The 18,485-nt window shown below is 49.8% G+C and overlaps 1 long non-coding RNA gene across 1 annotated transcript in view; it reads left to right on the top strand.

Annotated features, from left to right (window-relative positions):
- Positions 1 to 17,953: 17,953 nt before the first annotated feature.
- The window catches only part of LOC138581364 (uncharacterized), a 217,506-nt gene continuing 216,974 nt past the window's right edge, over positions 17,954 to 18,485 (top strand). Inside the window, exon 1 of the long non-coding RNA XR_011304536.1 lies at positions 17,954 to 18,004. This is a non-coding gene — a long non-coding RNA (uncharacterized lncRNA). The remainder of the gene's footprint in view (positions 18,005 to 18,485) is intronic.

Raw genomic sequence — 18,485 nt, 5'->3', positions numbered from 1 at the left:
CACACGAACTCAACGATTCAGGTAATGTTAAACCAGGAGGGGTCATCTGTCAATCCTGGTTAAAACATAGAGGATTAAGGCAGGGATGTATTTTGTCCCCCTTTCTCTACATACTATATATGGCAGATTTGTAACCTGATCTACAATCTAGGCCCTTGGCAACTCCCATAATTGCAAATATCAGGTTGTTGTGGACTGGATACGCCGATGATTTCATTGTTTGTTAATACTCCCATTGGCCTACAAAGACATTTGAATGGTATTCTGGTCTTTGCCAAGGCAAACTATCAGTGTGGGCAAGACAAAGGTCATGTGGAGTCAAATCCGGTGGAGAAGATTGATTCTCTCGTATATCTAGACTTCAAGATTGTTTCCAAACATCTGTCCACTCTAATCAGATCATGGCTACTCTCAAACAACAAAGTTATGAAACCAACTGTACAGGGTAGATTCCTTATTGCCATGCAAACGCTTCTATGAAGGAAAAGTGGAACCAGAATGACTTTATGGGTTAGAGATCTATGATCCGATAGTACTGGATTATCGCCCATATCTTGAAGCTTTGAGATTCGGTATGAATTGGGTCTTGCGTCTTGCCTCTCTTAAGGCGAGGGCACTTTGAAAATATCTATCTATGGGAAAATGCTGACACCGTTGCCCAGTTCGCTGTGGTATGATTTTGCGCAAGCTTGCGGGGGGGGGGGGGGGTGTTTGTGTGGTGGGTGAAGTTAAGAGCATTGCAGACATACTTTTGAAGGAATTGAGATGTACTATGGGCGATCTGGTGGCCAATCCGGATAAAGTAAAGGTCTGTGCTTTAGATTGGGCTAATACGGTGGATGAATTTCATGCCCCTTCATCCCTAGGTCATTTAAAATATAACTAAGAAATATCACTATATGCCAGCAGATCCACGTGTTCCCTGTTTGAGACTTAGACTGAATTTATTATGTACAAAGGAAATTCTTTTGAGATATGGTCAGGTTGATTCTGAAGCTGTGAACTGTAGATTCTGCAACCAGTCCAAAGAAACTAGTAGGCACTTATTGTTGGTGTGTAGCTCTGGAAACAAAAGGAGCAAGTGCATTTTATAGTTTAAGAAGGTTCAGTTTTTTATCAAGTAATCAATTATGGAATTGTTTGTCAGGCTCCACCACATCAATTGTGAATACAGTGTGTATATTGTTTGAATCACTTCTTAAATGAAATGAACCATAGTATTTTTCGATCTATATGTGGTAGTAAGGAAATATTTTTTTCTTTAAATTAAAATTTATTTGTAGTTGAATATAGGGTTTTTTACTTCCTTTTCTCATCAATTGTATTTGTTCGGAAATTAATTCTGTGGATGAGATCTTTTTAAAGTTGATTTGTTAAAGGATGGATTCATTTTTGACCAATAAAAAAGGTAATTCTAAATGTTTCTGTTAAATGGAAAAAAGAAGAGCTGGTTGCTTCTGCATATCTCTTGGGGGGGGGGGGGGGGGGAGTACTACTTTCCTAATGTCCCATCCGACTGTACCATTCATCACACCACCTGACTGTGTGACTGTTAATATATAAGATGTGTACTGTACTGAATGTTTGATGTATGGAGTAGTCTGAATTTGGTGCCTTGAACATTATACTAGATCCTGCAAGCGGATGCCTAGAGGATTATCTGTTTACCTTTGTGCTGTGTTAAAACCGAACAGTAAGTGGTAGATTGTAAAAAGACATTGAAATGCCTTTGCAGAAGTACTGAACACTGTTGTTCAATTTGATAACTCTATTCCTAGATTCCTTACAACACTAAGGATGAAATAAGGGCAAGATGTATTCTTGGTTTGACAAATGTAAACACAAAAAAATGAGCAACATAAAATACTATTATTGGTTTTGAAATGTCCCATTTGTGCATTTCCAAAGTATTTTCATTGTAAAGATATGTCACATATACTGTGTATTCTCACCTGTGAAACATTTTGCAAATGGCTAACGATTTTAGGCCCATGTGAAAAGGTTTAAGACTTATTCTCTTGGGAAGTATCAAGTAAAGTGCGTACTCTGTGTAGCTCATGGCTTAAATTGGGCCCAGCTAGGCATCTCTACATGATTGTCCTCTTGGGGGGGGGGGGGGGAGTATATAAATACAGACACCAGGGTGGACAAAATAAAATACTTTAGAAGTGTGCAGTGTTTGTGTTTACTGAAATGAGCCATCCAGCCCACCTTGGGGCTGGAAGGAATCTGGCTCTCCCCTGCCCAAGTGTGGGATAGAATGAACATTCCAGCAATGAGGAAAGAAAAACTTGCAGAAAGAAAAGGAGGGAGAAGAAAAGAATTGCCAGCTCTCTGAAGGGCTGTGGCCCAGAGCGGGTCCACTTGGCCTAATTATTGAAAATGGGCCGTGTGTTCAGGCTGGCCTTGTATCCTTATCGTGCGGCTCGGCTGCGTGCATAGGCATGCAAGGGGCCATGATAATATATATGATATGGCATTTATAACACGCCTATACACAAATTTCAAGGGGCAATCTGTCCACCTGGGACAGGCCCATTACTAAAAGAGCAGAAGCAATCGTGAAAACATCCAAGCAAGAGACTGTGAAGGGGTACAGCAATTTGTAGGCCTTTGCAATTATTGCAAGGTGTTTTTTGACTAAAGCACTTATGTAGAGAGCGAAAACCATCATATAACCTGGATAGGTGAGATGATAGATGAGATTCCTTTGATTAATTAGGGATCCCCCAATTACAGTGAAGAATTATTATTGTCCCATTCAAATGGAGTAGTGATGACAGCTGTCCTCGCACTAAAGACTGCTATGGGCCACTAGCATTCTAAAGTGGGATTTTAGATCCAGTAATGAGGACCTTATCCTTGCAAGCGAGCATTGGCGGCATCAGACTTTGCATTTGAGAAAGCTGCCTGCATAAATATGGGGTGCAGAGTTATATGTTGAGCCTGCCCTATTTGCTATACTTGAAAAGCCCAAAAGCACATTGAACACACACAGGGCCTCTGGTTATAAAGTGATCATATCAAACCCATTGATTAAAATTGTAAGGTGCTGAATGGTAAACTCAGCTTGATTCATAGCAGATCCAGTCCAGGAAGGAGACAACATGCATGATTGCACTATGTACACTGAATACTATGCTATACCACATGTCAAAGAAAATGCCCTGGGGGGGGGCGGGAGAAGTATTCGCTCCATTGACTGGTCATCTTCAATAGACCAGGGCACTGGGGAACGACAGTGGGACAGCAGTAGTAAAAGTAAAACGGAATGACCGCTTTGAGACAGTGATAAGTGCACAATAGCTTGTGCATTTTCTCGGCACAAGCAACAGAACTGGTAGTGCTGATTTTGGCACTTGAATTGCATGAAGAGGTGGTAACTGCATTCTGACTCCGCCTATGTGAAACCAACAGTACACTCAGGACTGTCTCATTGGAAGAGGTGTGGCTTCTTATGCACAGACTGCACACTAGTGTAGCATGCGCCACTATTGGACAGATTCAGACTCACTCCAACTCCCAATGGCCATCGCCATGATGAAGTGTGCAGCGCACATCAGAGGTGAGGATTTGATTTCTTGGGACCATGAGGCTGCTGAGCTTGACGCAAAAAAGAGCAACATATTTTCCCAAAATATTGGACATTGCGACTGCACCAAACAAATACACACATGCACGCAACATGGTGATGGAGGATTTTAAGACACTGCCCGTAGCACAAAATACAGAATTACAGTCCAGGGCACCACCAGAGGAGCAAGAGAATGAAGGGGGGTGCTCATTCCCCCCCAGATGCAATGTGGCGGTTGAACAGCACTGGGAAACATGTCATGCCTTCAGGGCTACTTAAAGGAGCATTAGACCATGCACCATCCAGTACACCCATCCAGAGTGTCTTGCACTACTGATTTCATAGGCTATTTTGTCCCGAAACTGGTGGAGCATGTTGCAGATTTTGTTGTAAATTTTTGACATGCTGGAAGTTTACCGCTGGCCATACTTCGTGAACAGTGTGAGGAGCAATGCCCTGTCCTATTGGACCAGTTAAGCATTCGCATACTGACCATTTAGATATGCTCCAAATTTGTAACGGCTTCAGGTAAATGCTAGTAGTTATGTCCCTTGTCCCAATGGATTGAAGCAGGTCCATGCACACATCCGGATTCCACGTGCTGTGAAGTTCCTCATACATGAGGTATTTCCACGATGGGGAGTGTGCAAAGTGCTCCGTCTGACAATGGACCGCATTTTGTAAATGAGGCATTTGAGCACATCATTATCCTGTTGGGTGTTGAACATACATTCTCGTCCACATACCAAATGCAAGAAAACTGCATCTGGAAGCATCCCATCAGCCTCTTAAAGGAGTGGATTGCCAAACTAAAAGACACTGAAAAGGGGTTGACTCCATTGCATAATGCAAATGGAGCTAAGGAAGTCAATCGGCCCCATCTTGGACCATCGCCTGACTCCACATGAGTTGGTGATGGGACGCCAAATGCACACACCCTTTGCTCCTTCCACTTGAGCTCAAACTGATGTTGGGGTAAGAAATGTACTATTATTTGATAACTAATGTGGAGTCTCTTAAAGCCTAGAAGTCTTTCAAGGACGGCAACTGTCTCCATATTGCCACTCTCTCTCAGCTGTCAAACACTCCTGACATCTGCAGCCTCCTTTAAGAACTTGACCTCAATGTCCTCGGTCTCACTGAGACACAGTTCACAGGCAACTCTGTCACAAGCTTGGACACTCTCCTCCCTGAGGGCTACAAGATCCTCTCCACGCCCAGGTCCAATCGTTCTGGAGGGGGTGTAGCCCTGATCTTCCCTGATTTGTTTCCTGCCTCTGTCATTCCTACACAGGCCTACTCCTCTTTCGAATGCCTCGTCTGCAGGATCTCTCTCCTAGCCATTCTTTCACTGTGGCTACTATCTATCGGCCACCTGGTCAGATCTCCTCCTTCCTGAGTGGGCGGACCTCTCCTCTTCCCTCCTGGTCTCGACCACACAACTCCTCTTTCTTGCAGACTTTAACATCCACCTGGATGCTTCCTGTCCTTCCTCTGGACTCTTATGAAATCTCTCTCACTCTCTCTCCCCTAGAGTGGTCACTTTCTCCTTTCCTCCCAGCTCACACTCTCCACCCCTCCGGCCAAGCCAACTCCAGCATTGCCACCTACCTTCTCGGTTATCCGACCCATGAAGCGTGTCTCGGTTGAGGCTTCTGCCACCCATTTTCTCACCCCTCCTCCCCCTTCAGCTGACTTGCACCCTGACACGGCCCTTTCTATGCTCCACTCTGCTATATCTGATACTCTTGATGTTCTTGTCCCAGTCATGAGGATCCGCTTGAAGCCCAAAGTTAAGTGCAACTCCTGGTACGACTCACACCTAGTCACCCTTAAACGCAAGTTCAGGGTGGCTGAGAGGAAATGGCGTGCCTCCTGTACATCCTCTGAAAAAGTGGCCTGCCGCCTGCTACAAAGGCAATACTGGCTCTGTCCACACCAAGAAGAGAGCCCTCATCAAAGCCTGCACGTCTGCGGCATCCAACATCTTGGTCGAATTCATTAGAATCTGCAAGGAGCTAGCCAATCCTGCTGCAGTCTCTACCTCTCCTGTCCCCTCCCAGGCTCTCTGCACAGCCCTGGCTTCTCATTTCATCTCTAAAACCAGGACATCCTGTTCTCTCTTCCTCCTCCCTCTACTCCCCTCTATTCCTCTGGCCCTTCTGTAGCCACCTCTCCTCACTCCTTCTCTGCCCTTCCCTTGTTCTCCCGAGACGAGGTTTCTAGACAAGTTTGATTGATGAAAGTCTTGTCAAAACAGGTTCTCCCTGTTCCTCTAAAACCATCAAGGACCACATTGACACCCTGGCTCCTGCTTTGGCTGACTTCTGCAACCACTCCTTCGCCACTGAAGTCTTCCCTTCCGCCCTGAAGCACTTCCTTGTGCACTCTCTTGAGAACCCCTCAGCTGACCCCCCCCCCTCTCCTGCCCTGCTAACTACCGCCCAATCTCAATCACTCCTTTCGTGGGCAAACTCCTGGAAAAGCTGGCCATCTCCCAGCTTAATCTTCACACTGAATTGGTTGGTTGTCTCCCTGACCATCAGTCTGGCGTCAGAGCTGCCAGAAACATGGAAACTGCTCTCCTGAGCATCCGAGTAGACCTGCTCTCCAACCTTGACTCCAATACCCCCTGTGTCCTCTTCTTACTTGATCTCTCTTCTGCCTTTGACACGGTCAACCATGCCCTCCTGCTCAACCGTCTGTGATAATCTAAGTATCACTGATCAGCCCCTGGCTTGGCTGACCTCTTTCCACTCCGATCGACCGTCCGAGGTCCAACTTGGGTCCTTCCTCTCCTCTATCTCTACCTGTGGTGTTCCCCAGTTGTCTGACCTCTCTCCCTGGCTGTTCAACCAATACTTGGCACTACTTGCCCACCGCATTGCCGCTCTCTGCCCCAACTTTCAGTGCTATGTGGATGACACTCAGCTAATTTTCAGGCTCCCTTCCGCCACCTCTTCTCCTTCTCTCATCTCTGAATGTCTGCTATCCAGGAGTGGTGTGCTGCCAAAGATCTCTGCCTTAATGCCAGTAAGACTGAGATTCTCCTCATCGGCACACCTGTCCCTCCTTTCCTGTCGCTCTCTGGCCAGCCTCTCTTGGCTCTCCTGGCCTTCTTCCTTCTCCCACCTGTGAGGCTAAAAGCTTTGGGGTCAACTTCGACTCCACTCTCCTTTACTCGCATCTGTGCAGCTGGTAGTTTGACTTATTAGAGGTATTCTTCCTTCTTCCCCTTTAAATTTGGAGTTGCGCGTGGGCGTGGCCCTGGGAGCATGCGCTTCCCTGACTCTACCACCACTCCTCAGTCACCTTTTCCGCATCGACGGGAATGGGCCAATTTCACCAGCGCTCCTGGTTTTGGCTTCAGACATGTAATACCACATGCTCTTCCCGGATAATTGCTTCTCTTTTTTTTATCTTCTTTGATCAATCAGGCACTCGGTCCTCTGGTGCCACGCTCCTCCCCGCCGCATGTCGACTTCAGCAGGTGTCCAGCCGGCGAGGGGCGCTTCCCTACATCAGATCCCCATGCTCTTTGCCTCCGCTGCCTTGGCCCCGACCACGGATGGTAGGGTTGCACCGTGTGCGACGCACTTTCTTCGTGTGCTCTGAAGAACAGACTAGTTAGGTTGAGGAAGCTCTTCGAGAAGTCGCTTCCTGAGGATTAGGACTTCGTCAGACATAAGTCAAGGCCCAAGGGAGGGTCGCTCTTTTTCTAGCGCACCCTGCAAAGGTGACGCCTTACCAAGGAAATGCCAGAGCGGGAGGAACCGCTCAGGTTCTCAGACCAGCACAGGTACTGAGGCTAGTTCAGCTACCGGCTGCCTGGCCGAAGGGGTCCATAGATCCTTCCGGAAACAGTGCTGAGGGACCGCAAGGTTCTTTGACCGGGTGTACAACCAGGGGGCTACACCCTTGTGCCAGCGACATGGCCGAGGGGACGCCTACACGAGGGCAACACGCCTACCAGGTCTCTGCCTGAAGTGCAGGGTAGATCTCATGCTCCGTCAAGAGTCCTGGAGGAGGCTGGGCCCAGTGAGCCAAGCACCACGACTTTGGCACGTGGCATGCAGCTCAACAAGATGGCCGATGTGCCAAACAAGATGGCAGCTAGTCCGATACCACCCCGAGGAACGGAGCAGGTGGGAGAACGAGTTACAAGGTGGGATTGGTGTCAACCAGGTACGTGGCCTACAGCTTATCAATCGGCACCGCAGGGCAGATTCCCTCTGCAACCAGCTAGACCGAATATGCACCAGCCCCAGCAGCCGCCTGCTATCCTGTCAATATCACTTGCCACCCCACCGGCCTGCGAGGACAGGTTCTTTGAAAAGTTCCTCACAATGATGAGATCTCCTCCGATGGGGCCATCCTCAAGGATGTTATCAGGGACATGCTCCCTCTGGCCCCGCCCATAGTAATTCCTCCTATTGCTCCAGTGCCACTGCCCACGCTGGTTCCTTCAATTTCGGCAACCCTGCCTCTGACAGTTCAGGCGGTTCCATACCAGCCTCCGCTGCAGCCTCTACACCTCTACGCCCATCACCCCTACTCCCGCGCCGGTCCAGCCAGATGCGCAGGTGGACACAGACGAGGAAGAAGACCCTGACAAGCCATAGTCAGCCAAGGCCTTCCACGAACGACTTGCAGGGCTGGCAGAGTACTTGGGCCTTCCTCAACCCAAATTCTAACAACCGGAGGCAGGAGTACTTGCAGAAGACCGCACTCTACGCCCCACGGCTATAAAGGGGGTTCTGATGCAGAAGGACTTGGTCGCCTTGGCCAAAAAGGAGTGTCTCAAACCCAACTCGGTCCAGCCGGTCAATCGACGCCTGGACGCCAAATATAGGCAAATGGAGGGGGGGATATACGCTTGCTGTCTGCCCACCCTCAACCACACTCTTCAGTGATTGCTGGAGCGTCACTCTACTCAAAGCCTCAGTCGTCCTCGGCCACCTCGTCCTGCTGCTAGGCAAGGAGGAGAATATCTTCGAGGCATACGGGAAGAAGCTTTATTCCAACGCACTGCTGCATCTTCGGCAAGCCAATGCTGATGCCATGCTGGCAGCAGTTAACCAGAGGCTTTGGCGGGAAATAGCCAACTTCCTTCTTGAACTTCCGGTGCAGAACCAGTCCCTTTTTTAAGGTGGAACTGGCAGAGGCTAAAATGGTGGTGTAGGACGACATGGAGTCCATCGTGGCACACATCGACACCTCTGGCTGGGCCATATGCATTGCCACGGACATGAGGTCTGCCTGGCTTTAGGCTTCGGGCTACTAAATTCAACCCAGACGTCCAGGAACACCTATTTGACCTTCCAGTCGAGGGTGGCAACCTTTTTAGCTCCACCACCGATTAGGAGCTAGATAAAAAGAAAAACAGTTAGCAAACTGCAAAGTCTTTATCCTTTATGAAGGCCACGCCCAAGGCATTCACCCAGTCACATCCGCCCCTTGTCGGAGCGCTGACGTTCGGAGGGTTTTGTGGCTTCCAGTGCTTAATTGTGTCTGTGTTTGCCGGTGGGCAACACCAACACTTTTTTTTTTTTTTTTTTTTTTTTTTTTTTTTTGGCACCGGAACAGTTCGATCACAAATCATTGTGATTTGTGATCTCCATCTCGTGCTCTGCTTGAGTTGCAGCAGGCCATGGCTGGCTGGGCCTGGTGAGACTGACAGCCAATGAAAACGAATATTCTGTTACCATGCAGAATGTGCTCAATTCTGTATAGTAACACAGAATATACAGTTTCCATTGGCTTCTACTCTGGGCCAATGAAATGACATATCATGGTGAGTGTGAGTGTGGGGGTGGGTTGCGTGGGTTTTGTTGTACAGGCAGCGCAGCGCCACCTTCACTTCAGGAGTTGCTGTTGGGCGTGGCGTTGAGTGAGAGCCAAGGAGAGAACCTGCTGCCGACTGAGAATACACCCGGGCCCACCCGGATGGGAGGCCCGGGGCCGTAAGCTGGGAGGTGGGGGGTTTGTGCTAAGTCCGGTGGGGCAGTGCCTTTTGGCGCTGCCCCACTTAGCATGCACATGGTGGGGTCGGGCTGCTGGGTCCCTTTACAATGGGAACCCAGACAGCGCGTCTCCAAGACAGGAGGGTGAGGTGAGAGGGGCAGGTGACAACCGGCAGTCGCTGCCCCCTGTCACCTTGCCCTCCATACTTCAAAGGCCCCCCTTCCCATCCTGCGGATGCTGAGCGGGGGGCCTTTTGAAGTTCAAAGAAGGGGCCGCCTTGCCCCCAGGCCGAATTTTGCCTTTATCTGGCGGGGGCAAGGTGGCCCCTTCTCATGCTTCCTCCCCGTCAGCCACGAACAGCAGCAGGACGGCTGCAGGGAGACTGGAAGCAGGACGACACGAAGCACTGAACGAAGTAGCTCAGCAGACGTTTCTTTGCAGCAGAGAACACAATTTGGATCCGTCATCATAAATACCGGCATCAAAGGGATCATGCGGTGCGTGCGTCGGCTCAGCCACGCAGGCATCATCAAAGCAGGCGAAGAACACTGCTGACGGAGGAAATAGGGGAAATTACTGCCATATCTAAGATTGGCAGGCCGATTTCCAGTGACCAGGCAGCGCTCGAGTAAAAGTTTCCAAAGGAGACGGGAGAAGAGATCGGCCGAGTGCGGCGCATTAACAGCTGGCATTCCTGACTTTGGCACTGGGTTTCTATGCATGCAGCAGTCACATTGCAGTGTCGTCATCATTCAGCATACTAATAGCAGTTAGGAGGCATTTGGCCCTTGTGTCTGCATGGAAAAGTGCTCTGGAAAGTCCGTTTTGGCAAAGCTGGAATTTAAGATCACAGGAAGGCCACGTCTGGTGAAGATTGCTGCTGCCCAGTGTGAGGCACTCCGAGGGCACAACCGGTCACACGCATGACACGGACCGCAGCCGAGGCATCTCCCGCTGGATGGTAATCACTTTACATACACGGAAGCGAGCGGTAGGGCGGAATTCTCACCAGCCCCTCCAGCACCACTGAAAGCCTGCCAGCAGCGCAGGACAACCCACAGGGAACGCTGCTCGAACAATTATAGAATCGGGCAGCCCGCGGACAGAGCAGAAGCTATAAAGGCACCTGGTTGGAAGCAGGTCGACGCAGAGCACCCTCGAGGGGTCGGGGGGAGAGGAGCTGCATGGACAAATCCTCTTTACCTTAAGCAGGCCACACCATCACAGGGCAAGCACACAGGGGAGCAACCGGGGCCATTTTCTTTCACAAACCACGGTACCGGCAAGCGTTAATGAGAACCCCTACAGTGCGCAACGCTGCGAGAGCCGCAAATATGTGTAAGCAGGAAGATACAGAGCAAGAAACTTACCTAACACAGGTAACTGAAAGGAGAATAAAAGGTGCCATACAGCATTTTTGGCGCACACAGGAGCAAGGCACGCCGAGTGGGCAACACATGAACCACCTATTACAAACCAGCACACAGAGGCCCAAAGAGGAAAGGGATGGCTGACGCTTTATCCCTAAAAGAAACACTACTCCTGGAATGGGCCAAAGCAGCAGAAGCTGTCCATGGCATGGATCTGGTGCAGGAAAGAATGGCGGAGCTCGCATCAACCAGTTTCAATGCTGACAACGCAGGCGCACTAGGTGATGAAGATGTCGGCGATGATGAGCCAGCAGGAATGGAGCAGCCGACCAGGAAGAAGCAGCGCCTCGATGTCCGCAGCATGCCCGCCTCTTCAGAAACCCACCCCGACACCAAAAGAAAAGCAAAATCAGGTACTGTGAAAAGCAATGTTTTGGGGCCAATGCTAGAACAATTTTTAAAATGGCACAAGGATGGGGGTGCTGTAAGAAAGAAGAGACACAGGGATGACTCGAGCAGCTCCAGCAGCAAGAGTGACAGCACGGATACAGAGTCTGATTCTGGGGGCGAGGATGTCCAGGGCCACCTTAAAGCGTGGGTTGGGCCTAGCAATGATGTTGTGTCCCCAAGCCCAGAAATGACTAAATATGGGAGGCGCACAGCCGGCAAAAGCGTGAATAGAAGTTTAAAAAAAAGACTATTGCATGGCACATTGAGCGCAAAAGTGAGAGAAAGATTTGGAAGAAGCCATTTATTGATATGTTTTGCCTATTGGAATAAGAAGAATTAGGTTTTGGTATTTCAAAAAAAGATAAGAAAGAAGAAGAGAAAGATAGGTCGAAGAGGCCTACTTTGGAAAAGAATATCCAGAAATGGGAGGCCTCTTTTCAAATCCTGTCAACAATCATTTTAGAAAAATTCCCAGAAGAGGGCACTGCACTGATTGCCTACCACCACAGAATTTTGGAGATTCACAATACCTTTTGGGGGGGAATCATGGCGGAACTACGATAGAGAGTTCAGGAAGGAGATGCAGAAATTCCCTGATCTGGGCTGGGAGGAGGAAGAGCCCAAACTGTATATTTTCCATGTATTTAAATGAAATCTCGGCTAGGAGCGCTCAGAGAAATAAAGACCATGAGCATCAGTATAACAGAAGAGGTAGAAATAGGCAGCATAACCAGCGCAGGCACCAGCAAGACAGTGCACAGGCCAACAAAAACAAACCCCCTGTTTCGAAGATCGCCCCCAGGGGGGGCAAAACCAAGGGCAGTTGGCCAACCGCAGCACCGGTGGGGCCAAAGGGAGCACCCCGGGGACCTGCTTGTATTTCAATAGAGGGTCCTGCAACAAGGGCTCTGAGTGCAGATACAAGCACCTATGCAGCACATTCAATGGAGGCCACAGCAGCAACAACTGCACAAAAGCCTCTCCCTCCAGGCCCAGCCCAAAAGTCTCAGAGGGTAAAACATGTACTAGTAATAAAATGGGAGCCTCACCAACAGAAATTGACCAACTAATAAAAATGTTAGAGAACTAGCCTGACCCTGCAGCTAGATAATTCTTTGGTCAGGGCTTCAAAGATGAGTTTCAGATCCCATTCAAGGGCCAGGGATCTCCCACTATACCCAAAACCAAAAATCTGCTTCTTCCCCAGCCAACATAATAAGAGAATAAAGTGGTAAAGAGCCAAACCTAGGGAGGATTGAGGGTCCCTTCCAACTCCCTCCTTTCATTGAGTTTTTATGCTTCCCCCTGGCCATTGTGCCCAAAAAACAGCAGGTGGAGTTTAGGACGATCCACCATTTATCTCACTCACCCGGAAGCTCTTTCAATGTTGGCATCCTTGCCATTGAGGCTACTGTCTCTTACAGCGGCGTGCAGGATGCGGTTGACCTAGTAAAACTGTCAGGTAGACACGCTCTCATGGCGAAAGCCGACACTAGGTCAGCATTCAGGCTGCCGCCTGTGCACAAGAACACCTACCAGTGGCTGTGTTTCCATTTTGACAACAAATTCTGTTTTGATAAACGCCCCCCCCTCCCCCAATGGGCTGCGCCATCGCGTGTGCCTACTTTGAACAGTTCAGTTCTTTCCTTCAAAGGGTACTCCAACAGGCCACGCCTAGAGCCAGAACGGTACACTATCTAGATGATTTCTTCTTCACTGGCCCAGCAGGGTCTCCCATATGCAGCGCATCCATTAAGTTATTCAGTGAAACCAGGCAGGCATTAGGGGTTCCACTGGCGCCTGAGAAGACGGTAGGACCCACCACCACCCTGTCATTCTTAGGCATAGAGATTGACTCTTCCAAGAGGGAATGCTGCCTACCCATAGACAAAATAGAGGACCTTCTAAAGACAATAAGGTTGATGACAGGCAGGGAATAGGCGACGTGGCGGGAAATACAGTCCCTTGCTGGGAAGCTCAATTTTGCTACCAGAATCATGTTCCTAGGCCGGATCTTTAACAGGAACGTGGAACTAAAAATGAGGGTGGGTTACTAAGCCACACCACCACATCAGATTGGGCAAAGAAATAACACTAGACATGGCCATATGGGAATCATTTCTTAACAATTTTAATGGCCAGGTGATATGGCGCAAAACCATGAATGGAGCAGACAAAAGGTCCTTGTTCACAGATGCGGCTGGCAGCAAATGATTTGGGGTATGTTTTGGTAACAAGTGGTGCACTGAGCACTGGCCTCCCTGCTGGCAGAGGAGGGGCTGGTCCAGGAACATCACACTGCTAGAGATATTCCCCATAATGGATGGCACTCTATTTAAGGGGGGACTTGTTGGCCAGCACAGAACTGGTCACACGGTCAGACAACATGGCGGTTGTACACATGTTAAACAAGGGTGCTGCCTCCTGCCCTCTGGTGCTAAAAGTGTTGAGAGAAATGACAAAAAGTCACCCTGGAAAATAACATGGTAATAATTGGGCGGCACATTGCAGGCAAAGATAATAAGGCCGCTGACGCTCTGTCCCGTTTTTCAGTTCTCCACTTGCAAGGCACTAAACCCACAGGCAGAAGCCAGGAGGACAGCAGTTCCAGAAGAGGTTTAGGCCACCATGGACACATCCAAGGCAACCCCCGCCAGCCAGCCGGTCCCAGCTCTCCCATCTGGCAGCAGTTTCATATTACACTAGATTAGCGGTGGCACCCGACCCCACCCACGGCGCACTAACCAGATATGCTCTCAACGGTTGGTCCAAAATGGAAGGGGTCAAGACAGACACCAGGCGCCCCCTCAATTTTGCTAAATTACAACATTCTGCTAGACACCCTCCCTGCAGTATGCAACAATGCCTACGAGAGCTCACTATTTAGAGCCGCCTTCACACTCAACTACTCTGGGGCGTTCAGGATCAGCGAGATAGCCTCCAAAAACACAGGATCAGAGGTAGGGCTGTGAAACTGTGTAGGCCCAAAACTGACCAATTAGGAAAAGGGAGGATCATCAACCCGTACTACATTGAGGGAACAGAATATTGCCCCATCTGCATCACCAGGGCCTTCACGAACAAGCGCCCCAGCCGGGGGGGGGGGGCAATTATTCACACACAAAATTGGGTCTGCCCTTAGTAGATTCCAGGTGAGGTCTGTCCTCAGGAAGACTATAATAGCTATAGGATGGAATCCTACTGTGTTTGGATCCCACTCCTTCAGGAAAGGAGCAGCCACTTCAGCCTGGATGGGGGGGTTGCAAGAGAAAGCCATAAAAGGGAGTGGGGGTTGGAATCGGGGGCTTACAAAAGATACATCAGGAAATACTTGATTTAATATTATCTCCCCCCCCCCCCCCCCGATTATCTCCTCATCATCCACCCATTTCGGGGGCAATGACTTGCCTCAGCTGGGCAGGACGTTTTTCTGGCTTAAATCGGCACCTCCCTCAGATCCCTGGCATGCATGCTAAGACTTCGAACAGAAGTGAAGAGGTCAGAAATCATCCCTCGCCAACAGGGGCATGAGGCAGAGTGCAGCAAAGCCATGGAGATTTCTAAGCGCAAACTGAACAAAGCCGTGGCCAATTTCTGCCTTTGATCAGGCCTCAAATTTATTAAACATGGGATCTCGGTACACAACCAGGCCATGTTCTGCAATGACAGGGTTCACCTGTCCATTGAAGGTATGGACATTTCACCAGGAATATTTTCTGGACCCTGGCAGCCAGAGGCTGTACTTAATTCATAATCTCTTATTTTGGGGGGACCTGGGAGACGCCGGTCAGCATCCCCTCAGGGTGGCGGCGGGGATCAGCCTCGAGCGGGCCCCTAATTGGGATTAGGGCCCCCCGCTCACCTGTTCCCTCTGTCCCCAAAATATAGTATTGTTATCCTTATGTGATGTTATGGCTGGTTTTTCTTTTGCACCATGGCTGGTACTAAAATAAAGCTTGTGGCCAAAGTTTTTTCCACCTCACATCATGGTTGTCAGTCTCCTCATTCCTGCAACTGTCATTCTGTATTGCCTGTCTTGTCACACTTGTCATCCATCCGTGTCACTCGCATGCCACTCCCCAGCACAAAAACACTTCCAGGCTTATACACCCGGGCCCACCCGGATGGGAGGCCCGGGGCCGTAAGCTGGGAGGTGGGGGGTTTGTGCTAAGTCCGGTGGGGCAGTGCCTTTTGGCGCTGCCCCACTTAGCATGCACATGGTGGGGTCGGGCTGCTGGGTCCCTTTACAATGGGAACCCAGACAGCGCGTCTCCAAGACAGGAGGGTGAGGTGAGAGGGGCAGGTGACAACCGGCAGTCGCTGCCCCCTGTCACCTTGCCCTCCATACTTCAAAGGCCCCCCTTCCCATCCTGCGGATGCTGAGCGGGGGGCCTTTTGAAGTTCAAAGAAGGGGCCGCCTTGCCCCCAGGCCGAATTTTGCCTTTATCTGGCGGGGGCAAGGTGGCCCCTTCTCATGCTTCCTCCCCGTCAGCCACGAACAGCAGCAGGACGGCTGCAGGTCTAAAAAACCATCCCTCCCACCCTACAAATAACCGTAAGGAAAAGCTATAGCGAGGGCCAGGTAGAAAATGGAACACAATCATAGCATTAGGGGAGGCTAAAACGCCTCACTTCAAAAAATAATCATAAAAATTCAACTCCAAGAAGGGCCTTCTTAAAATACCGGGGGGTCTTTTTGTCTATTAGTTAATATTCCAGGAAAATACAGTTATAGAAGACCCAGGCGCTCAGAATCCACCAGAGAACATCAATACAGGTGGGAGCCCTAGGGGTACAACAAAAGTGAAAAGGAGAGAGGAACTTGAGCAGAAACATGTACTAGTAAGCCTCAAGTATCCACCTCCATGCATGCAGAAATGGGGGTCTCACCACAAGTGGATCAGGAGCAGGGTAAGTTCCTAATAAGGCTCCGGAACCCACCCCCTCACAATTTTGTTTATGCAAGATAAGCGCACTGGGGTACGCAAGTGGATCGTGGGCGGGGGAAGTTCCCAGCTAAGCCCTTAGAACCCACCCCAGCAGCGAATTAGTACAACACAAGCACTGAAGGGGTCTCACAACACAAGTGGATCGGGAGCAAGGAACATTCTAGTAAGGCTCTCCTTTTGAACCCATTCCAGCTGTAAAAACAGGCAGCCTTAAGCGCTGAGGGGGTCTCACAACGCAAGTGGATCAGGAGCAGGGTAAAAACCTAGTAAGGCTCTTTGAACCCACCCCGGCTGTAAAAACAAGCAGCTTCAAGCGCTGAGGGGGTTTCATAATGCAAGTGGATCGGGAGCTGGGTAAAAACCCAGTAAGGCTCTTTGAACCCACCCCTGCTGTAAAAACAAGCAGCGCTAAGCGCTGAGGGGGTCTCACAAGGCAAGTGGATCGGGAGCAGGGTAAAAACCTAGTAAGGCTCTTTGAACCCACCCCGGCGGTAAAAACAAGCAGCTTTAAGCGCTGAGGGGGTTTCACAATGCAAGTGGATCGGGAGCTGGGTAAAAACCCAGTAAGGCTCTTTGAACCCACCCCGGCTGTAAAAACAAGCAGCTTTAAGCACTGAGGGGTCTCACAATGCAAGTGGAGCGGGAGCAGGGAAAAAACCCAGTAAGGCTCGTCGAACCCATCCCGGCAGTAAAAACAAGCAGCGCTAAGTGCTGACGGGGTCTCACAATGCAAGTGGATTGGGAGCAGGGAAAAAACCCAGTAAGGCTCTTTGAACCCACCCCGGCTGTAAAACAAGCAGCCTAATGCGCAGAAGGGGTCTCGTAGCACAAGTGGATCTGGAGCAGGGAAGACCCTAGTAAGGCTCCTAGAACCCACCCCGAGGAAACAACTAGCCCGCGAACGGAGCGTGGGGGCTTCAAAAAACTCAAGTGGATCATGTGTGGAGAAAGTGCCAAATTCATCTCCAAAGAGTGGACCAAGAGGCTAAAACGCCTCCATCCGTGGAAAAGTACAAAACACATGACCAAAAAATCAAAATGGCTCCAAGAACACAGCTCGCGGAGGATCAAGTGAAAGGCTTCACAACGCGGGGGTTTTTGTTCTATCAAGAAATACGGACCAAGAGCCATAACTTCAGCGAAAATCACCCTGTGAGCAAGAGAGGGCGCAAGTGCTAAACCTGGTCAGGTTGGACATCAGTAAAAGGCACACAAGCGCACACCTCCCCACCTCACTTGGAAAGGACAAGAGAAAGCAGGATGAACCTGCTCCAAAGACAAGCAATTATGAACATGTCACAGCTCACACGCTGTGGCCAAACAATTGTCACAAGCTTTCATATGAATGGCGGCGGGGATCAGCATCGAGCGGGCCCCTAATTGGGATTAGGGCCCCCCGCTCACCTGTTCCCTCTGTCCCCAAAATATAGTATTGTTATCCTTATGTGATGTTATGGCTGGTTTTTCTTTTGCACCATGGCTGGTACTAAAATAAAGCTTGTGGCCAAAGTTTTTTCCACCTCACATCATGGTTGTCAGTCTCCTCATTCCTGCAACTGTCATTCTGTATTGCCTGTCTTGTCACACTTGTCATCCATCCGTGTCACTCGCATGCCACTCCCCAGCACAAAAACACTTCCAGGCTTATGAGACTGATTCAGTCCACGGCTCCCCGCCGCATTCAAAGAAAGCAGCAGGTAAGCGTGAAGCCTGCTGATGGTGTGAAGAAGTGATTGGGCCGAGCCCTGTCCGTCCGGCATGGACCGCGATATCCTGGTGGTGTCCCCCCCCCGTCTGTCCAGTGTGTCTCTGCAGCACTGACACTGCGGCTTCCTTCCCTCTGCGAACCTGCCACCCCCTCCACCAGTTAGACCCCCACCGCCACCACGTGTCAGAGGCGCCAACTGCGTGCCTGGTGGCAAGGAGCCTGGGGATGGGGTGGAGAAGCACTTGCCAAAATGCCCTCACAGAGCCCCCTGTGGCCTATGAATTCTTCAACACAAAACCATACAAACGGCGAGATCATATTCTGCCCTCTTAACGGAAATGACTGCTGTATTTGGGGAAATGAAGTCTCTTCTGCTGGGCGTTTTAATCAAATTCTCCATTACTGCGCCAGGGCCATCCATCAAAATAAGCAGAAAAAAACACCGTCTCTCTTGCCTGGGTTAGCAGACA

Source organism: Ambystoma mexicanum, chromosome 3p (assembly GCF_040938575.1).
Source record: "Ambystoma mexicanum isolate Mex_15411 chromosome 3p, UKY_AmexF1_1, whole genome shotgun sequence".
Classification (NCBI taxonomy): Eukaryota; Metazoa; Chordata; class Amphibia; order Caudata; family Ambystomatidae; genus Ambystoma; species Ambystoma mexicanum.
The sequence above is the reverse complement of the archived record's forward strand: the minus strand, read 5'-3'. Positions and strand labels throughout refer to the sequence as shown.